Source organism: Engystomops pustulosus, chromosome 7 (assembly GCF_040894005.1).
Source record: "Engystomops pustulosus chromosome 7, aEngPut4.maternal, whole genome shotgun sequence".
NCBI lineage: Eukaryota > Metazoa > Chordata > Amphibia > Anura > Leptodactylidae > Engystomops > Engystomops pustulosus.
Genome location: NC_092417.1, coordinates 140,748,379 through 140,768,949, shown reverse-complemented (window position 1 = coordinate 140,768,949; position 20,571 = coordinate 140,748,379). Strand labels below are relative to the sequence as shown.

Here is a 20,571-nt window from a genome sequence, read left to right as displayed (position 1 = left end):
AAGCTTTCAGTCATGACAATTAGAAAAGCAAAAACTTTTTGAAAAAGGCATCCACACCGACAAATTTGCAGACGACAATAGCAGCTGGAACTTCGTGGAGAGCTAGAGGTTTGCGGTTCCATAGGTGATTGAGCCGCTTCTTAGCAGAGCAAGAATTGTTACCTGCTCTGCTTTCCATGCATAAGGCAGAATAGATGGATGGAAGACATGCCAGGGATGTCTGGAAATGGTTTGGCATCCCTTAGCATAGGTCCACCTTTCAAGGGTTTTCCATGCATCTTCTTGAGGCATTACTTACTGTAGGAGGCGAGGTATGACCCACTCAGCCCATGACCGATCAGCAAAACTCTGCAGGCACCGACTAGGCACACTTTGTTTGGGAGTTTGTCAAAGGGAACCACGGCGCTCACCAGGACGAGGTGGCCGAGTGGTTAAGGCGATGGACTGCTAATCCATTGTGCTCTGCATGCATGGGTTCGAATCCCATCCTCGTCGATTTCTTCTGCTTCGTCCAAGCTGAAATCTTTGTTTGCTAATCCTCTTTTTACTGGACAAGCAGTGATTGTCCCCTCCATGGTGGACTTTAACTGTGACCTCTCAAGACGGCTCTTATTAAAGCTAGGAAAGACGCATATTTGTTGTGTGGCATACAAGTTACGTGGCATATCAACGGGTTAAGTCCACTCTTTTTATTTTTCATGCTTGATGGCATCCTCGGCCTTCTCATGAAGATGAAGGCCTCTTTGTCCTTTGCAGCCTTTAGCTGGTACTGATTCTAGATCCCCTGACTGGTCTGCCTTTGGACTGTGTGAAAGACAAGTAAGATGTCAGACGTGAGCGAATAACTTTTTTTTGGTTTGCTTCAGAAGCTCAAAAGAGAAGAAAGAAAGGCACTGCCGAGATTCGAACTCAGGATCTCCTGTTTACTAGACAGGCGCTTTAACCAACTAAGCCACAGCGCCTTGTGATGGCAAAGCTGGCACAGCTGTGCAGCTTAAAAAAAACGCCACTGCTATCGGATGTTTCCAATTCCTGCAACCTTTCATGACCTGATGGGGTGGCTCAAACCTTCATGGTTTTTCTTTTCAGGGCTGGAAAAAGGAAGGTGAGCAGATACTAGGTAGACAACTGAGGTGTGTCCCTTTATCCGCAGTCGTTTTCCACTGCTTTCTTTAAGGGCCCACACGGTACTGGAGTTCTGTTCCATACTTGGCAGCAACTTGTAAAAGGATGAAGCTTTCAGTCATGACAATTAGAAAAGCAAAAACTTTTTGAAAAAGGCATCCACACCGACAAATTTGCAGACGACAATAGCAGCTGGAACTTCGTGGAGAGCTAGAGGTTTGCGGTTCCATAGGTGATTGAGCCGCTTCTTAGCAGAGCAAGAATTGTTACCTGCTCTGCTTTCCATGCATAAGGCAGAATAGATGGATGGAAGACATGCCAGGGATGTCTGGAAATGGTTTGGCATCCCTTAGCATAGGTCCACCTTTCAAGGGTTTTCCATGCATCTTCTTGAGGCATTACTTACTGTAGGAGGCGAGGTATGACCCACTCAGCCCATGACCGATCAGCAAAACTCTGCAGGCACCGACTAGGCACACTTTGTTTGGGAGTTTGTCAAAGGGAACCATGGCGCTCACCAGGACGAGGTGGCCGAGTGGTTAAGGCGATGGACTGCTAATCCATTGTGCTCTGCATGCATGGGTTCGAATCCCATCCTCGTCGATTTCTTCTGCTTCGTCCAAGCTGAAATCTTTGTTTGCTAATCCTCTTTTTACTGGACAAGCAGTGATTGTCCCCTCCATGGTGGACTTTAACTGTGACCTCTCAAGACGGCTCTTATTAAAGCTAGGAAAGACGCATATTTGTTGTGTGGCATACAAGTTACGTGGCATATCAACGGGTTAAGTCCACTCTTTTTATTTTTCATGCTTGATGGCATCCTCGGCCTTCTCATGAAGATGAAGGCCTCTTTGTCCTTTGCAGCCTTTAGCTGGTACTGATTCTAGATCCCCTGACTGGTCTACCTTAGGACTGTGTGAAAGACAAGTAAGATGTCAGACGTGAGCGAATAACTTTTTTTTGGTTTGCTTCAGAAGCTCAAAAGAGAAGAAAGAAAGGCACTGCCGAGATTCGAACTCAGGATCTCCTGTTTACTAGACAGGCGCTTTAACCAACTAAGCCACAGCGCCTTGTGATGGCAAAGCTGGCACAGCTGTGCAGCTTAAAAAAAACGCCACTGCTATCGGATGTTTCCAATTCCTGCAACCTTTCATGACCTGATGGGGTGGCTCAAACCTTCATGGTTTTTCTTTTCAGGGCTGGAAAAAGGAAGGTGAGCAGATACTAGGTAGACAACTGAGGTGTGTCCCTTTATCCGCAGTCGTTTTCCACTGCTTTCTTTAAGGGCCCACACGGTACTGGAGTTCTGTTCCATACTTGGCAGCAACTTGTAAAAGGATGAAGCTTTCAGTCATGACAATTAGAAAAGCAAAAACTTTTTGAAAAAGGCATCCACACCGACAAATTTGCAGACGACAATAGCAGCTGGAACTTCGTGGAGAGCTAGAGGTTTGCGGTTCCATAGGTGATTGAGCCGCTTCTTAGCAGAGCAAGAATTGTTACCTGCTCTGCTTTCCATGCATAAGGCAGAATAGATGGATGGAAGACATGCCAGGGATGTCTGGAAATGGTTTGGCATCCCTTAGCATAGGTCCACCTTTCAAGGGTTTTCCATGCATCTTCTTGAGGCATTACTTACTGTAGGAGGCGAGGTATGACCCACTCAGCCCATGACCGATCAGCAAAACTCTGCAGGCACCGACTAGGCACACTTTGTTTGGGAGTTTGTCAAAGGGAACCACGGCGCTCACCAGGACGAGGTGGCCGAGTGGTTAAGGCGATGGACTGCTAATCCATTGTGCTCTGCATGCATGGGTTCGAATCCCATCCTCGTCGATTTCTTCTGCTTCGTCCAAGCTGAAATCTTTGTTTGCTAATCCTCTTTTTACTGGACAAGCAGTGATTGTCCCCTCCATGGTGGACTTTAACTGTGACCTCTCAAGACGGCTCTTATTAAAGCTAGGAAAGACGCATATTTGTTGTGTGGCATACAAGTTACGTGGCATATCAACGGGTTAAGTCCACTCTTTTTATTTTTCATGCTTGATGGCATCCTCGGCCTTCTCATGAAGATGAAGGCCTCTTTGTCCTTTGCAGCCTTTAGCTGGTACTGATTCTAGATCCCCTGACTGGTCTACCTTAGGACTGTGTGAAAGACAAGTAAGATGTCAGACGTGAGCGAATAACTTTTTTTTGGTTTGCTTCAGAAGCTCAAAAGAGAAGAAAGAAAGGCACTGCCGAGATTCAAACTCAGGATCTCCTGTTTACTAGACAGGCGCTTTAACCAACTAAGCCACAGCGCCTTGTGATGGCAAAGCTGGCACAGCTGTGCAGCTTAAAAAAAACGCCACTGCTATCGGATGTTTCCAATTCCTGCAACCTTTCATGACCTGATGGGGTGGCTCAAACCTTCATGGTTTTTCTTTTCAGGGCTGGAAAAAGGAAGGTGAGCAGATACTAGGTAGACAACTGAGGTGTGTCCCTTTATCCGCAGTCGTTTTCCACTGCTTTCTTTAAGGGCCCACACGGTACTGGAGTTCTGTTCCATACTTGGCAGCAACTTGTAAAAGGATGAAGCTTTCAGTCATGACAATTAGAAAAGCAAAAACTTTTTGAAAAAGGCATCCACACCGACAAATTTGCAGACGACAATAGCAGCTGGAACTTCGTGGAGAGCTAGAGGTTTGCGGTTCCATAGGTGATTGAGCCGCTTCTTAGCAGAGCAAGAATTGTTACCTGCTCTGCTTTCCATGCATAAGGCAGAATAGATGGATGGAAGACATGCCAGGGATGTCTGGAAATGGTTTGGCATCCCTTAGCATAGGTCCACCTTTCAAGGGTTTTCCATGCATCTTCTTGAGGCATTACTTACTGTAGGAGGCGAGGTATGACCCACTCAGCCCATGACCGATCAGCAAAACTCTGCAGGCACCGACTAGGCACACTTTGTTTGGGAGTTTGTCAAAGGGAACCACGGCGCTCACCAGGACGAGGTGGCCGAGTGGTTAAGGCGATGGACTGCTAATCCATTGTGCTCTGCATGCATGGGTTCGAATCCCATCCTTGTCGATTTCTTCTGCTTCGTCCAAGCTGAAATCTTTGTTTGCTAATCCTCTTTTTACTGGACAAGCAGTGATTGTCCCCTCCATGGTGGACTTTAACTGTGACCTCTCAAGACGGCTCTTATTAAAGCTAGGAAAGACGCATATTTGTTGTGTGGCATACAAGTTACGTGGCATATCAACGGGTTAAGTCCACTCTTTTTATTTTTCATGCTTGATGGCATCCTCGGCCTTCTCATGAAGATGAAGGCCTCTTTGTCCTTTGCAGCCTTTAGCTGGTACTGATTCTAGATCCCCTGACTGGTCTACCTTAGGACTGTGTGAAAGACAAGTAAGATGTCAGACGTGAGCGAATAACTTTTTTTTGGTTTGCTTCAGAAGCTCAAAAGAGAAGAAAGAAAGGCACTGCCGAGATTCAAACTCAGGATCTCCTGTTTACTAGACAGGCGCTTTAACCAACTAAGCCACAGCGCCTTGTGATGGCAAAGCTGGCACAGCTGTGCAGCTTAAAAAAAACGCCACTGCTATCGGATGTTTCCAATTCCTGCAACCTTTCATGACCTGATGGGGTGGCTCAAACCTTCATGGTTTTTCTTTTCAGGGCTGGAAAAAGGAAGGTGAGCAGATACTAGGTAGACAACTGAGGTGTGTCCCTTTATCCGCAGTCGTTTTCCACTGCTTTCTTTAAGGGCCCACACGGTACTGGAGTTCTGTTCCATACTTGGCAGCAACTTGTAAAAGGATGAAGCTTTCAGTCATGACAATTAGAAAAGCAAAAACTTTTTGAAAAAGGCATCCACACCGACAAATTTGCAGACGACAATAGCAGCTGGAACTTCGTGGAGAGCTAGAGGTTTGCGGTTCCATAGGTGATTGAGCCGCTTCTTAGCAGAGCAAGAATTGTTACCTGCTCTGCTTTCCATGCATAAGGCAGAATAGATGGATGGAAGACATGCCAGGGATGTCTGGAAATGGTTTGGCATCCCTTAGCATAGGTCCACCTTTCAAGGGTTTTCCATGCATCTTCTTGAGGCATTACTTACTGTAGGAGGCGAGGTATGACCCACTCAGCCCATGACCGATCAGCAAAACTCTGCAGGCACCGACTAGGCACACTTTGTTTGGGAGTTTGTCAAAGGGAACCACGGCGCTCACCAGGACGAGGTGGCCGAGTGGTTAAGGAGATGGACTGCTAATCCATTGTGCTCTGCATGCATGGGTTCGAATCCCATCCTCGTCGATTTCTTCTGCTTCGTCCAAGCTGAAATCTTTGTTTGCTAATCCTCTTTTTACTGGACAAGCAGTGATTGTCCCCTCCATGGTGGACTTTAACTGTGACCTCTCAAGACGGCTCTTATTAAAGCTAGGAAAGACGCATATTTGTTGTGTGGCATACAAGTTACGTGGCATATCAACGGGTTAAGTCCACTCTTTTTATTTTTCATGCTTGATGGCATCCTCGGCCTTCTCATGAAGATGAAGGCCTCTTTGTCCTTTGCAGCCTTTAGCTGGTACTGATTCTAGATCCCCTGACTGGTCTGCCTTTGGACTGTGTGAAAGACAAGTAAGATGTCAGACGTGAGCGAATAACTTTTTTTTGGTTTGCTTCAGAAGCTCAAAAGAGAAGAAAGAAAGGCACTGCTGAGATTCGAACTCAGGATCTCCTGTTTACTAGACAGGCGCTTTAACCAACTAAGCCACAGCGCCTTGTGATGGCAAAGCTGGCACAGCTGTGCAGCTTAAAAAAAACGCCACTGCTATCGGATGTTTCCAATTCCTGCAACCTTTCATGACCTGATGGGGTGGCTCAAACCTTCATGGTTTTTCTTTTCAGGGCTGGAAAAAGGAAGGTGAGCAGATACTAGGTAGACAACTGAGGTGTGTCCCTTTATCCGCAGTCGTTTTCCACTGCTTTCTTTAAGGGCCCACACGGTACTGGAGTTCTGTTCCATACTTGGCAGCAACTTGTAAAAGGATGAAGCTTTCAGTCATGACAATTAGAAAAGCAAAAACTTTTTGAAAAAGGCATCCACACCGACAAATTTGCAGACGACAATAGCAGCTGGAACTTCGTGGAGAGCTAGAGGTTTGCGGTTCCATAGGTGATTGAGCCGCTTCTTAGCAGAGCAAGAATTGTTACCTGCTCTGCTTTCCATGCATAAGGCAGAATAGATGGATGGAAGACATGCCAGGGATGTCTGGAAATGGTTTGGCATCCCTTAGCATAGGTCCACCTTTCAAGGGTTTTCCATGCATCTTCTTGAGGCATTACTTACTGTAGGAGGCGAGGTATGACCCACTCAGCCCATGACCGATCAGCAAAACTCTGCAGGCACCGACTAGGCACACTTTGTTTGGGAGTTTGTCAAAGGGAACCACGGCGCTCACCAGGACGAGGTGGCCGAGTGGTTAAGGCGATGGACTGCTGATCCATTGTGCTCTGCATGCATGGGTTCGAATCCCATCCTCGTCGATTTCTTCTGCTTCGTCCAAGCTGAAATCTTTGTTTGCTAATCCTCTTTTTACTGGACAAGCAGTGATTGTCCCCTCCATGGTGGACTTTAACTGTGACCTCTCAAGACGGCTCTTATTAAAGCTAGGAAAGACGCATATTTGTTGTGTGGCATATCAACGGGTTAAGTCCACTCTTTTTATTTTTCATGCTTGATGGCATCCTCGGCCTTCTCATGAAGATGAAGGCCTCTTTGTCCTTTGCAGCCTTTAGCTGGTACTGATTCTAGATCCCCTGACTGGTCTACCTTAGGACTGTGTGAAAGACAAGTAAGATGTCAGACGTGAGCGAATAACTTTTTTTTGGTTTGCTTCAGAAGCTCAAAAGAGAAGAAAGAAAGGCACTGCCGAGATTCGAACTCAGGATCTCCTGTTTACTAGACAGGCGCTTTAACCAACTAAGCCACAGCGCCTTGTGATGGCAAAGCTGGCACAGCTGTGCAGCTTAAAAAAAACGCCACTGCTATCGGATGTTTCCAATTCCTGCAACCTTTCATGACCTGATGGGGTGGCTCAAACCTTCATGGTTTTTCTTTTCAGGGCTGGAAAAAGGAAGGTGAGCAGATACTAGGTAGACAACTGAGGTGTGTCCCTTTATCCGCAGTCGTTTTCCACTGCTTTCTTTAAGGGCCCACACGGTACTGGAGTTCTGTTCCATACTTGGCAGCAACTTGTAAAAGGATGAAGCTTTCAGTCATGACAATTAGAAAAGCAAAAACTTTTTGAAAAAGGCATCCACACCGACAAATTTGCAGACGACAATAGCAGCTGGAACTTCGTGGAGAGCTAGAGGTTTGCGGTTCCATAGGTGATTGAGCCGCTTCTTAGCAGAGCAAGAATTGTTACCTGCTCTGCTTTCCATGCATAAGGCAGAATAGATGGATGGAAGACATGCCAGGGATGTCTGGAAATGGTTTGGCATCCCTTAGCATAGGTCCACCTTTCAAGGGTTTTCCATGCATCTTCTTGAGGCATTACTTACTGTAGGAGGCGAGGTATGACCCACTCAGCCCATGACCGATCAGCAAAACTCTGCAGGCACCGACTAGGCACACTTTGTTTGGGAGTTTGTCAAAGGGAACCACGGCGCTCACCAGGACGAGGTGGCCGAGTGGTTAAGGCGATGGACTGCTAATCCATTGTGCTCTGCATGCATGGGTTCGAATCCCATCCTCGTCGATTTCTTCTGCTTCGTCCAAGCTGAAATCTTTGTTTGCTAATCCTCTTTTTACTGGACAAGCAGTGATTGTCCCCTCCATGGTGGACTTTAACTGTGACCTCTCAAGACGGCTCTTATTAAAGCTAGGAAAGATGCATATTTGTTGTGTGGCATACAAGTTACGTGGCATATCAACGGGTTAAGTCCACTCTTTTTATTTTTCATGCTTGATGGCATCCTCGGCCTTCTCATGAAGATGAAGGCCTCTTTGTCCTTTGCAGCCTTTAGCTGGTACTGATTCTAGATCCCCTGACTGGTCTGCCTTTGGACTGTGTGAAAGACAAGTAAGATGTCAGACGTGAGCGAATAACTTTTTTTTGGTTTGCTTCAGAAGCTCAAAAGAGAAGAAAGAAAGGCACTGCCGAGATTCGAACTCAGGATCTCCTGTTTACTAGACAGGCGCTTTAACCAACTAAGCCACAGCGCCTTGCGATGGCAAAGCAGGCACAGCTGTGCAGCTTAAAAAAAACGCCACTGCTATCGGATGTTTCCAATTCCTGCAACCTTTCATGACCTGATGGGGTGGCTCAAACCTTCATGGTTTTTCTTTTCAGGGCTGGAAAAAGGAAGGTGAGCAGATACTAGGTAGACAACTGAGGTGTGTCCCTTTATCCGCAGTCGTTTTCCACTGCTTTCTTTAAGGGCCCACACGGTACTGGAGTTCTGTTCCATACTTGGCAGCAACTTGTAAAAGGATGAAGCTTTCAGTCATGACAATTAGAAAAGCAAAAACTTTTTGAAAAAGGCATCCACACCGACAAATTTGCAGACGACAATAGCAGCTGGAACTTCGTGGAGAGCTAGAGGTTTGCGGTTCCATAGGTGATTGAGCCGCTTCTTAGCAGAGCAAGAATTGTTACCTGCTCTGCTTTCCATGCATAAGGCAGAATAGATGGATGGAAGACATGCCAGGGATGTCTGGAAATGGTTTGGCATCCCTTAGCATAGGTCCACCTTTCAAGGGTTTTCCATGCATCTTCTTGAGGCATTACTTACTGTAGGAGGCGAGGTATGACCCACTCAGCCCATGACCGATCAGCAAAACTCTGCAGGCACCGGCTAGGCACACTTTGTTTAGGAGTTTGTCAAAGGGAACCACGGCGCTCACCAGGACGAGGTGGCCGAGTGGTTAAGGCGATGGACTGCTAATCCATTGTGCTCTGCATGCATGGGTTCGAATCCCATCCTCGTCGATTTCTTCTGCTTCGTCCAAGCTGAAATCTTTGTTTGCTAATCCTCTTTTTACTGGACAAGCAGTGATTGTCCCCTCCATGGTGGACTTTAACTGTGACCTCTCAAGACGGCTCTTATTAAAGCTAGGAAAGACGTATATTTGTTGTGTGGCATACAAGTTACGTGGCATATCAACGGGTTAAGTCCACTTTTTTTATTTTTCATGCTTGATGGCATCCTCGGCCTTCTCATGAAGATGAAGGCCTCTTTGTCCTTTGCAGCCTTTAGCTGGTACTGATTCTAGATCCCCTGACTGGTCTACCTTAGGACTGTGTGAAAGACAAGTAAGATGTCAGACGTGAGCGAATAACTTTTTTTTGGTTTGCTTCAGAAGCTCAAAAGAGAAGAAAGAAAGGCACTGCTGAGATTCGAACTCAGGATCTCCTGTTTACTAGACAGGCGCTTTAACCAACTAAGCCACAGCGCCTTGCGATGGCAAAGCTGGCACAGCTGTGCAGCTTAAAAAAAACGCCACTGCTATCGGATGTTTCCAATTCCTGCAACCTTTCATGACCTGATGGGGTGGCTCAAACCTTCATGGTTTTTCTTTTCAGGGCTGGAAAAAGGAAGGTGAGCAGATACTAGGTAGACAACTGAGGTGTGTCCCTTTATCCTCAGTCGTTTTCCACTGCTTTCTTTAAGGGCCCACACGGTACTGGAGTTCTGTTCCATACTTGGCAGCAACTTGTAAAAGGATGAAGCTTTCAGTCATGACAATTAGAAAAGCAAAAACTTTTTGAAAAAGGCATCCACACCGACAAATTTGCAGACGACAATAGCAGCTGGAACTTCGTGGAGAGCTAGAGGTTTGCGGTTCCATAGGTGATTGAGCCGCTTCTTAGCAGAGCAAGAATTGTTACCTGCTCTGCTTTCCATGCATAAGGCAGAATAGATGGATGGAAGACATGCCAGGGATGTCTGGAAATGGTTTGGCATCCCTTAGCATAGGTCCTCCTTTCAAGGGTTTTCCATGCATCTTCTTGAGGCATTACTTACTGTAGGAGGCGAGGTATGACCCACTCAGCCCATGACCGATCAGCAAAACTCTGCAGGCACCGACTAGGCACACTTTGTTTGGGAGTTTGTCAAAGGGAACCACGGCACTCACCAGGACGAGGTGGCCAAGTGGTTAAGGCGATGGACTGCTAATCCATTGTGCTCTGCATGCATGGGTTCGAATCCCATCCTCGTCGATTTCTTCTCCTTCGTCCAAGCTGAAATCTTTGTTTGCTAATCCTCTTTTTACTGGACAAGCAGTGATTGTCCCCTCCATGGTGGACTTTAACTGTGACCTCTCAAGACGGCTCTTATTAAAGCTAGGAAAGACGCATATTTGTTGTGTGGCATACAAGTTACGTGGCATATCAACGGGTTAAGTCCACTCTTTTTATTTTTCATGCTTGATGGCATCCTCGGCCTTCTCATGAAGATGAAGGCCTCTTTGTCCTTTGCAGCCTTTAGCTGGTACTGATTCTAGATCCCCTGACTGGTCTACCTTAGGACTGTGTGAAAGACAATTAAGATGTCAGACGTGAGCGAATAACTTTTTTTTGGTTTGCTTCAGAAGCTCAAAAGAGAAGAAAGAAAGGCACTGCTGAGATTCGAACTCAGGATCTCCTGTTTACTAGACAGGCGCTTTAACCAACTAAGCCACAGCGTCTTGTGATGGCAAAGCTGGCACAGCTGTGCAGCTTAAAAAAAACGCCACTGCTATCGGATGTTTCCAATTCCTGCAACCTTTCATGACCTGATGGGGTGGCTCAAACCTTCATGGTTTTTCTTTTCAGGGCTGGAAAAAGGAAGGTGAGCAGATACTAGGTAGACAACTGAGGTGTGTCCCTTTATCCGCAGTCGTTTTCCACTGCTTTCTTTAAGGGCCCACACGGTACTGGAGTTCTGTTCCATACTTGGCAGCAACTTGTAAAAGGATGAAGCTTTCAGTCATGACAATTAGAAAAGCAAAAACTTTTTGAAAAAGGCATCAACACCGACAAATTTGCAGACGACAATAGCAGCTGGAACTTCGTGGAGAGCTAGAGGTTTGCGGTTCCATAGGTGATTGAGCCGCTTCTTAGCAGAGCAAGAATTGTTACCTGCTCTGCTTTCCATGCATAAGGCAGAATAGATGGATGGAAGACATGCCAGGGATGTCTGGAAATGGTTTGGCATCCCTTAGCATAGGTCCACCTTTCAAGGGTTTTCCATGCATCTTCTTGAGGCATTACTTACTGTAGGAGGCGAGGTATGACCCACTCAGCCCATGACCGATCAGCAAAACTCTGCAGGCACCGACTAGGCACACTTTGTTTGGGAGTTTTTCAAAGGGAACCACGGCGCTCACCAGGACGAGGTGGCCGAGTGGTTAAGGCGATGGACTGCTAATCCATTGTGCTCTGCATGCATGGGTTCGAATCCCATCCTCGTCGATTTCTTCTGCTTCGTCCAAGCTGAAATCTTTGTTTGCTAATCCTCTTTTTACTGGACAAGCAGTGATTGTCCCCTCCATGGTGGACTTTAACTGTGACCTCTCAAGACGGCTCTTATTAAAGCTAGGAAAGACGTATATTTGTTGTGTGGCATACAAGTTACGTGGCATATCAACGGGTTAAGTCCACTCTTTTTATTTTTCATGCTTGATGGCATCCTCGGCCTTCTCATGAAGATGAAGGCCTCTTTGTCCTTTGCAGCCTTTAGCTGGTACTGATTCTAGATCCCCTGACTGGTCTACCTTAGGACTGTGTGAAAGACAAGTAAGATGTCAGACGTGAGCGAATAACTTTTTTTTGGTTTGCTTCAGAAGCTCAAAAGAGAAGAAAGAAAGGCACTGCTGAGACTCGAACTCAGGATCTCCTGTTTACTAGACAGGCGCTTTAACCAACTAAGCCACAACGCCTTGCGATGGCAAAGCTGGCACAGCTGTGCAGCTTAAAAAAACGCCACTGCTATTGGATGTTTCCAATTCCTGCAACCTTTCATGACCTGATGGGGTGGCTCAAACCTTCATGGTTTTTCTTTTCAGGGCTGGAAAAAGGAAGGTGAGCAGATACTAGGTAGACAACTGAGGTGTGTCCCTTTATCCGCAGTCGTTTTCCACTGCTTTCTTTAAGGGCCCACACGGTACTGGAGTTCTGTTCCATACTTGGCAGCAACTTGTAAAAGGATGAAGCTTTCAGTCATGACAATTAGAAAAGCAAAAACTTTTTGAAAAAGGCATCCACACCGACAAATTTGCAGACGACAATAGCAGCTGGAACTTCGTGGAGAGCTAGAGGTTTGCGGTTCCATAGGTGATTGAGCCGCTTCTTAGCAGAGCAAGAATTGTTACCTGCTCTGCTTTCCATGCATAAGGCAGAATAGATGGATGGAAGACATGCCAGGGATGTCTGGAAATGGTTTGGCATCCCTTAGCATAGGTCCACCTTTCAAGGGTTTTCCATGCATCTTCTTGAGGCATTACTTACTGTAGGAGGCGAGGTATGACCCACTCAGCCCATGACCGATCAGCAAAACTCTGCAGGCACCTACTAGGCACACTTTGTTTGGGAGTTTGTCAAAGGGAACCGCGGCGCTCACCAGGACGAGGTGGCCGAGTGGTTAAGGCGATGGACTGCTAATCCATTGTGCGCTGCATGCATGGGTTCGAATCCCATCCTCGTCGATTTCTTCTGCTTCGTCCAAGCTGAAATCTTTGTTTGCTAATCCTCTTTTTACTGGACAAGCAGTGATTGTCCCCTCCATGGTGGACTTTAACTGTGACCTCTCAAGACGGCTCTTATTAAAGCTAGGAAAGACGCATATTTGTTGTGTGGCATACAAGTTACGTGGCATATCAACGGGTTAAGTCCACTCTTTTTATTTTTCATGCTTGATGGCATCCTCGGCCTTCTCATGAAGATGAAGGCCTCTTTGTCCTTTGCAGCCTTTAGCTGGTACTGATTTTAGATCCCCTGACTGGTCTACCTTAGGACTGTGTGAAAGACAAGTAAGATGTCAGACGTGAGCGAATAACTTTTTTTTGGTTTGCTTCAGAAGCTCAAAAGAGAAGAAAGAAAGGCACTGCTGAGATTCGAACTCAGGATCTCCTGTTTACTAGACAGGCGCTTTAACCAACTAAGCCACAGCGCCTTGTTATGGCAAAGCTGGCACAGCTGTGCAGCTTAAAAAAACGCCACTGCTATCGGATGTTTCCAATTCCTGCAACCTTTCATGACCTGATGGGGTGGCTCAAACCTTCATGGTTTTTCTTTTCAGGGCTGGAAAAAGGAAGGTGAGCAGATACTAGGTAGACAACTGAGGTGTGTCCCTTTATCCGCAGTCGTTTTCCACTGCTTTCTTTAAGGGCCCACACGGTACTGGAGTTCTGTTCCATACTTGGCAGCAACTTGTAAAAGGATGAAGCTTTCAGTCATGACAATTAGAAAAGCAAAAACTTTTTGAAAAAGGCATCCACACCGACAAATTTGCAGACGACAATAGCAGCTGGAACTTCGTGGAGAGCTAGAGGTTTGCGGTTCCATAGGTGATTGAGCCGCTTCTTAGCAGAGCAAGAATTGTTACCTGCTCTGCTTTCCATGCATAAGGCAGAATAGATGGATGGAAGACATGCCAGGGATGTCTGGAAATGGTTTGGCATCCCTTAGCATAGGTCCACCTTTCAAGGGTTTTCCATGCATCTTCTTGAGGCATTACTTACTGTAGGAGGCGAGGTATGACCTACTCAGCCCATGACCGATCAGCAAAACTCTGCAGGCACCGACTAGGCACACTTTGTTTGGGAGTTTGTCAAAGGGAACCACGGCGCTCACCAGGACGAGGTGGCCGAGTGGTTAAGGCGATGGACTGCTAATCCATTGTGCTCTGCATGCATGGGTTCGAATCCCATCCTCGTCGATTTCTTCTGCTTCGTCCAAGCTGAAATCTTTGTTTGCTAATCCTCTTTTTACTGGACAAGCAGTGATTGTCCCCTGCATGGTGGACTTTAACTGTGACCTCTCAAGACGGCTCTTATTAAAGCTAGGAAAGACGCATATTTGTTGTGTGGCATACAAGTTACGTGGCATATCAACGGGTTAAGTCCACTCTTTTTATTTTTCATGCTTGATGGCATCCTCGGCCTTCTCATGAAGATGAAGGCCTCTTTGTCCTTTGCAGCCTTTAGCTGGTACTGATTCTAGATCCCCTGACTGGTCTACCTTAGGACTGTGTGAAAGACAAGTAAGATGTCAGACGTGAGCGAATAACTTTTTTTTGGTTTGCTTCAGAAGCTCAAAAGAGAAGAAAGAAAGGCACTGCTGAGATTCGAACTCAGGATCTCCTGTTTACTAGACAGGCGCTTTAACCAACTAAGCCACAGCGCCTTGTTATGGCAAAGCTGGCACAGCTGTGCAGCTTAAAAAAACGCCACTGCTATCGGATGTTTCCAATTCCTGCAACCTTTCATGACCTGATGGGGTGGCTCAAACCTTCATGGTTTTTCTTTTCAGGGCTGGAAAAAGGAAGGTGAGCAGATACTAGGTAGACAACTGAGGTGTGTCCCTTTATCCGCAGTCGTTTTCCACTGCTTTCTTTAAGGGCCCACACGGTACTGGAGTTCTGTTCCATACTTGGCAGCAACTTGTAAAAGGATGAAGCTTTCAGTCATGACAATTAGAAAAGCAAAAACTTTTTGAAAAAGGCATCCACACCGACAAATTTGCAGACGACAATAGCAGCTGGAACTTCGTGGAGAGCTAGAGGTTTGCGGTTCCATAGGTGATTGAGCCGCTTCTTAGCAGAGCAAGAATTGTTACCTGCTCTGCTTTCCATGCATAAGGCAGAATAGATGGATGGAAGACATGCCAGGGATGTCTGGAAATGGTTTGGCATCCCTTAGCATAGGTCCACCTTTCAAGGGTTTTCCATGCATCTTCTTGAGGCATTACTTACTGTAGGAGGCGAGGTATGACCTACTCAGCCCATGACCGATCAGCAAAACTCTGCAGGCACCGACTAGGCACACTTTGTTTGGGAGTTTGTCAAAGGGAACCACGGCGCTCACCAGGACGAGGTGGCCGAGTGGTTAAGGCGATGGACTGCTAATCCATTGTGCTCTGCATGCATGGGTTCGAATCCCATCCTCGTCGATTTCTTCTGCTTCGTCCAAGCTGAAATCTTTGTTTGCTAATCCTCTTTTTACTGGACAAGCAGTGATTGTCCCCTGCATGGTGGACTTTAACTGTGACCTCTCAAGACGGCTCTTATTAAAGCTAGGAAAGACGCATATTTGTTGTGTGGCATACAAGTTACGTGGCATATCAACGGGTTAAGTCCACTCTTTTTATTTTTCATGCTTGATGGCATCCTCGGCCTTCTCATGAAGATGAAGGCCTCTTTGTCCTTTGCAGCCTTTAGCTGGTACTGATTCTAGATCCCCTGACTGGTCTACCTTAGGACTGTGTGAAAGACAAGTAAGATGTCAGACGTGAGCGAATAACTTTTTTTTGGTTTGCTTCAGAAGCTCAAAAGAGAAGAAAGAAAGGCACTGCTGAGACTCGAACTCAGGATCTCCTGTTTACTAGACAGGCGCTTTAACCAACTAAGCCACAACGCCTTGCGATGTCAAAGCTGGCACAGCTGTGCAGCTTAAAAAAAACGCCACTGCTATTGGATGTTTCCAATTCCTTCAACCTTTCATGACCTGATGGGGTGGCTCAAACCTTCATGGTTTTTCTTTTCAGGGCTGGAAAAAGGAAGGTGAGCAGATACTAGGTAGACAACTGAGGTGTGTCCCTTTATCCGCAGTCGTTTTCCACTGCTTTCTTTAAGGGCCCACACGGTACTGGAGTTCTGTTCCATACTTGGCAGCAACTTGTAAAAGGATGAAGCTTTCAGTCATGACAATTAGAAAAGCAAAAACTTTTTGAAAAAGGCATCCACACCGACAAATTTGCAGACAACAATAGCAGCTGGAACTTCGTGGAGAGCTAGAGGTTTGCGGTTCCATAGGTGATTGAGCCGCTTCTTAGCAGAGCAAGAATTGTTACCTGCTCTGCTTTCCATGCATAAGGCAGAATAGATGGATGGAAGACATGCCAGGGATGTCTGGAAATGGTTTGGCATCCCTTAGCATAGGTCCACCTTTCAAGGGTTTTCCATGCATCTTCTTGAGGCATTACTTACTGTAGGAGGCGAGGTATGACCCACTCAGCCCATGACCGATCAGCAAAACTCTGCAGGCACCTACTAGGCACACTTTGTTTGGGAGTTTGTCAAAGGGAACCACAGCGCTCACCAGGACGAGGTGGCCGAGTGGTTAAGGCGATGGACTGCTAATCCATTGTGCGCTGCATGCATGGGTTCGAATCCCATCCTCGTCGATTTCTTCTGCTTCGTCCAAGCTGAAATCTTTGTTTGCTAATCCTCTTTTTACTGGACAAGCAGTGATTGTCCCCTCCATGGTGGACTTTAACTGTGACCTCTCAAGACGGCTCTTATTAAAGCTAGGAAAGACGCATATTTGTTGTGTGGCATACAAGTTACGTGGCATATCAACGGGTTAAGTCCACTCTTTTTATTTTTCATGCTTGATGGCAACCTCGGCCTTCTCATGAAGATGAAGGCCTCTTTGTCCTTTGCAGCCTTTAGCTGGTACTGATTTTAGATCCCCTGACTGGTCTACCTTAGGACTGTGTGAAAGACAAGTAAGATGTCAGACGTGAGCGAATAACTTTTTTTTGGTTTGCTTCAGAAGCTCAAAAGAGAAGAAAGAAAGGCACTGCTGAGATTCGAACTCAGGATCTCCTGTTTACTAGACAGGCGCTTTAACCAACTAAGCCACAGCGCCTTGTTATGGCAAAGCTGGCACAGCTGTGCAGCTTAAAAAAACGCCACTGCTATTGGATGTTTCCAATTCCTGCAACCTTTCATGACCTGATGAGGTGGCTCAAACCTTCATGGTTTTTCTTTTCAGGGCTGGAAAAAGGAAGGTGAGCAGATACTAGGTAGACAACTGAGGTGTGTCCCTTTATCCGCAGTCGTTTTCCACTGCTTTCTTTAAGGGCCCACACGGTACTGGAGTTCTGTTCCATACTTGGCAGCAACTTGTAAAAGGATGAAGCTTTCAGTCATGACAATTAGAAAAGCAAAAACTTTTTGAAAAAGGCATCCACACCGACAAATTTGCAGACGACAATAGCAGCTGGAACTTCGTGGAGAGCTAGAGGTTTGCGGTTCCATAGGTGATTGAGCCGCTTCTTAGCAGAGCAAGAATTGTTACCTGCTCTGCTTTCCATGCATAAGGCAGAATAGATGGATGGAAGACATGCCAGGGATGTCTGGAAATGGTTTGGCATCCCTTAGCATAGGTCCACCTTTCAAGGGTTTTCCATGCATCTTCTTGAGGCATTACTTACTGTAGGAGGCGAGGTATGACCTACTCAGCCCATGACCAATCAGCAAAACTCTGCAGGCACCGACTAGGCACACTTTGTTTGGGAGTTTGTCAAAGGGAACCACGGCGCTCACCAGGACGAGGTGGCCGAGTGGTTAAGGCGATGGACTGCTAATCCATTGTGCTCTGCATGCATGGGTTCGAATCCCATCCTCGTCGATTTCTTCTGCTTCGTCCAAGCTGAAATCTTTGTTTGCTAATCCTCTTTTTACTGGACAAGCAGTGATTGTCCCCTGCATGGTGGACTTTAACTGTGACCTCTCAAGACGGCTCTTATTAAAGCTAGGAAAGACGCATATTTGTTGTGTGGCATACAAGTTACGTGGCATATCAACGGGTTAAGTCCACTCTTTTTATTTTTCATGCTTGATGGCATCCTCGGCCTTCTCATGAAGATGAAGGCCTCTTTGTCCTTTGCAGCCTTTAGCTGGTACTGATTCTAGATCCCCTGACTGGTCTACCTTAGGACTGTGTGAAAGACAAGTAAGATGTCAGACGTGAGCGAATAACTTTTTTTTGGTTTGCTTCAGAAGCTCAAAAGAGAAGAAAGAAAGGCACTGCTGAGATTCGAACTCAGGATCTCCTGTTTACTAGACAGGCGCTTTAACCAACTAAGCCACAGCGTCTTGTGATGGCAAAGCTGGCACAGCTGTGCAGCTTAAAAAAAACGCCACTGCTATCGGATGTTTCCAATTCCTGCAACCTTTCATGACCTGATGGGGTGGCTCAAACCTTCATGGTTTTTCTTTTCAGGGCTGGAAAAAGGAAGGTGAGCAGATACTAGGTAGACAACTGAGGTGTGTCCCTTTATCCGCAGTCGTTTTCCACTGCTTTCTTTAAGGGCCCACACGGTACTGGAGTTCTGTTCCATACTTGGCAGCAACTTATAAAAGGATGAAGCTTTCAGTCATGACAATTAGTAAAGCAAAAACTTTTTGAAAAAGGCATCCACACCGACAAATTTGCAGACCACAATAGCAGCTGGAACTTCGTGGAGAGCTAGAGGTTTGCGGTTCCATAGGTGATTGAGCCGCTTCTTAGCAGAGCAAGAATTGTTACCTGCTCTGCTTTCCATGCATAAGGCAGAATAGATGGATGGAAGACATGCCAGGGATGTCTGGAAATGGTTTGGCATCCCTTAGCATAGGTCCTCCTTTCAAGGGTTTTCCATGCATCTTCTTGAGGCATTACTTACTGTAGGAGGCGAGGTATGACCCACTCAGCCCATGACCGATCAGCAAAACTCTGCAGGCACCGACTAGGCACACTTTGTTTGGGAGTTTGTCAAAGGGAACCAAGGCGCTCACCAGGACGAGGTGGCCGAGTGGTTAAGGCGATGGACTGCTAATCCATTGTGCTCTGCATGCATGGGTTCGAATCCCATCCTTGTCGATTTCTTCTGCTTCGTCCAAGCTGAAATCTTTGTTTGCTAATCCTCTTTTTACTGGACAAGCAGTGATTGTCCCCTCCATGGTGGACTTTAACTGTGACCTCTCAAAACGGCTCTTATTAAAGCTAGGAAAGACGCATATTTGTTGTGTGGCATACAAGTTACGTGGCATATCAACGGGTTAAGTCCACTCTTTTTATTTTTCATGCTTGATGGCATCCTTGCCCTTCTCATGAAGATGAAGGCCTCTTTGTCCTTTGCAGCCTTTAGCTGGTACTGATTCTAGATCCCCTGACTGGTCTACCTTAGGACTGTGTGAAAGACAAGTAAGATGTCAGACATGAGCGAATAACTTTTTTTTGGTTTGCTTCAGAAGCTCAAAAGAGAAGAAAGAAAGGCAATGCTGAGATTCGAACTCAGGATCTCCTGTTTACTAGACAGGCGCTTTAACCAACTAAGCCACAGCGCCTTGTGATGGCAAAGCTGGCACAGCTATGCAGCTTAAAAAAAACGCCACTGCTATCGGATGTTTCCAATTCCTGCAACCTTTCATGACGTGATGGGGTGGCTCAAACCTTCATGGTTTTTCTTTTCAGGGCTGGAAAAAGGAAGGTGAGCAGATACTAGGTAGACAACTGAGGTGTGTCCCTTTATCCGCAGTCGTTTTCCACTGCTTTCTTTAAGGGCCCACACGGTACTGGAGTTCTGTTCCATACTTGGCAGCAACTTGTAAAAGGATGAAGCTTTCAGTCATGACATTTAGAAAAGCAAAAACTTTTTGAAAAAGGCATCCACACCGACAAATTTGCAGACGACAATAGCAGCTGGAACTTCGTGGAGAGCTAGAGGTTTGCGGTTCCATAGGTGATTGAGCCGCTTCTTAGCAGAGCAAGAATTGTTACCTGCTCTGCTTTCCATGCATAAGGCAGAATAGATGGATGGAAGACATGCCAGGGATGTCTGGAAATGGTTTGGCATCCCTTAGCATAGGTCCACCTTTCAAGGGTTTTCCATGCATCTTCTTGAGGCATTACTTACTGTAGGAGGTGAGGTATGACCCACTCAGCCCATGACCGATCAGCAAAACTCTGCAGGCACCGACTAGGCACACTTTGTTTGGGAGTTTGTCAAAGGGAACCACGGCGCTCACCAGGACGAGGTGGCCGAGTGGTTAAGGCGATGGACTGCTAATCCATTGTGCTCTGCATGCATGGGTTCGAATCCCATCCTCGTCGATTTCTTCTGCTTCGTCCAAGCTGAAATCTTTGTTTGCTAATCCTCTTTTTACTGGACAAGCAGTGATTGTCCCCTCCATGGTGGACTTTAACTGTGACCTCTCAAGACGGCTCTTATTAAAGCTAGAAAAGACGCATATTTGTTGTGTGGCATACAAGTTACGTGGCATATCAACGGGTTAAGTCCACTCTTTTTATTTTTCATGCTTGATGGCATCCTCGCCCTTCTCATGAAGATGAAGGCCTCTTTGTCCTTTGCAGCCTTTAGCTGGTACTGATTCTAGATCCCCTGACTGGTCTACCTTAGGACTGTGTGAAAGACAAGTAAGATGTCAGACGTGAGCGAATAACTTTTTTTTGGTTTGCTT

General features: G+C 46.3%; 15 non-coding genes across 15 annotated transcripts; 10 read left to right on the top strand and 5 right to left on the bottom strand.

Moving 5' to 3' along the window:
* The first annotated feature begins 413 nt into the window (after positions 1-413).
* Positions 414-495, top strand: TRNAS-GCU (transfer RNA serine (anticodon GCU)). Its single transcript has one exon. It is a non-coding gene; the product is annotated as a tRNA-Ser (tRNA).
* A 1,151-nt stretch (positions 496-1,646) lies between these two features.
* TRNAS-GCU (transfer RNA serine (anticodon GCU)) lies at positions 1,647-1,728 on the top strand. Its single transcript has one exon. It is a non-coding gene; the product is annotated as a tRNA-Ser (tRNA).
* Positions 1,729-2,879: 1,151 nt separating this feature from the next.
* TRNAS-GCU (transfer RNA serine (anticodon GCU)) lies at positions 2,880-2,961 on the top strand. Its single transcript has one exon. It is a non-coding gene; the product is annotated as a tRNA-Ser (tRNA).
* Positions 2,962-5,820: 2,859 nt separating this feature from the next.
* On the bottom strand, positions 5,821-5,894 carry TRNAT-AGU (transfer RNA threonine (anticodon AGU)). The gene has a single exon. It is a non-coding gene; the product is annotated as a tRNA-Thr (tRNA).
* A 1,901-nt stretch (positions 5,895-7,795) lies between these two features.
* Positions 7,796-7,877, top strand: TRNAS-GCU (transfer RNA serine (anticodon GCU)). The gene has a single exon. It is a non-coding gene; the product is annotated as a tRNA-Ser (tRNA).
* A 1,151-nt stretch (positions 7,878-9,028) lies between these two features.
* Positions 9,029-9,110, top strand: TRNAS-GCU (transfer RNA serine (anticodon GCU)). The gene has a single exon. It is a non-coding gene; the product is annotated as a tRNA-Ser (tRNA).
* A 393-nt stretch (positions 9,111-9,503) lies between these two features.
* On the bottom strand, positions 9,504-9,577 carry TRNAT-AGU (transfer RNA threonine (anticodon AGU)). Its single transcript has one exon. It is a non-coding gene; the product is annotated as a tRNA-Thr (tRNA).
* A 1,917-nt stretch (positions 9,578-11,494) lies between these two features.
* On the top strand, positions 11,495-11,576 carry TRNAS-GCU (transfer RNA serine (anticodon GCU)). The gene has a single exon. It is a non-coding gene; the product is annotated as a tRNA-Ser (tRNA).
* A 1,625-nt stretch (positions 11,577-13,201) lies between these two features.
* On the bottom strand, positions 13,202-13,275 carry TRNAT-AGU (transfer RNA threonine (anticodon AGU)). The gene has a single exon. It is a non-coding gene; the product is annotated as a tRNA-Thr (tRNA).
* A 683-nt stretch (positions 13,276-13,958) lies between these two features.
* On the top strand, positions 13,959-14,040 carry TRNAS-GCU (transfer RNA serine (anticodon GCU)). The gene has a single exon. It is a non-coding gene; the product is annotated as a tRNA-Ser (tRNA).
* A 393-nt stretch (positions 14,041-14,433) lies between these two features.
* TRNAT-AGU (transfer RNA threonine (anticodon AGU)) lies at positions 14,434-14,507 on the bottom strand. Its single transcript has one exon. It is a non-coding gene; the product is annotated as a tRNA-Thr (tRNA).
* Positions 14,508-15,190: 683 nt separating this feature from the next.
* On the top strand, positions 15,191-15,272 carry TRNAS-GCU (transfer RNA serine (anticodon GCU)). Its single transcript has one exon. It is a non-coding gene; the product is annotated as a tRNA-Ser (tRNA).
* Positions 15,273-16,898: 1,626 nt separating this feature from the next.
* On the bottom strand, positions 16,899-16,972 carry TRNAT-AGU (transfer RNA threonine (anticodon AGU)). The gene has a single exon. It is a non-coding gene; the product is annotated as a tRNA-Thr (tRNA).
* Positions 16,973-17,655: 683 nt separating this feature from the next.
* On the top strand, positions 17,656-17,737 carry TRNAS-GCU (transfer RNA serine (anticodon GCU)). Its single transcript has one exon. It is a non-coding gene; the product is annotated as a tRNA-Ser (tRNA).
* Positions 17,738-20,121: 2,384 nt separating this feature from the next.
* TRNAS-GCU (transfer RNA serine (anticodon GCU)) lies at positions 20,122-20,203 on the top strand. Its single transcript has one exon. It is a non-coding gene; the product is annotated as a tRNA-Ser (tRNA).
* Positions 20,204-20,571: the final 368 nt, after the last annotated feature.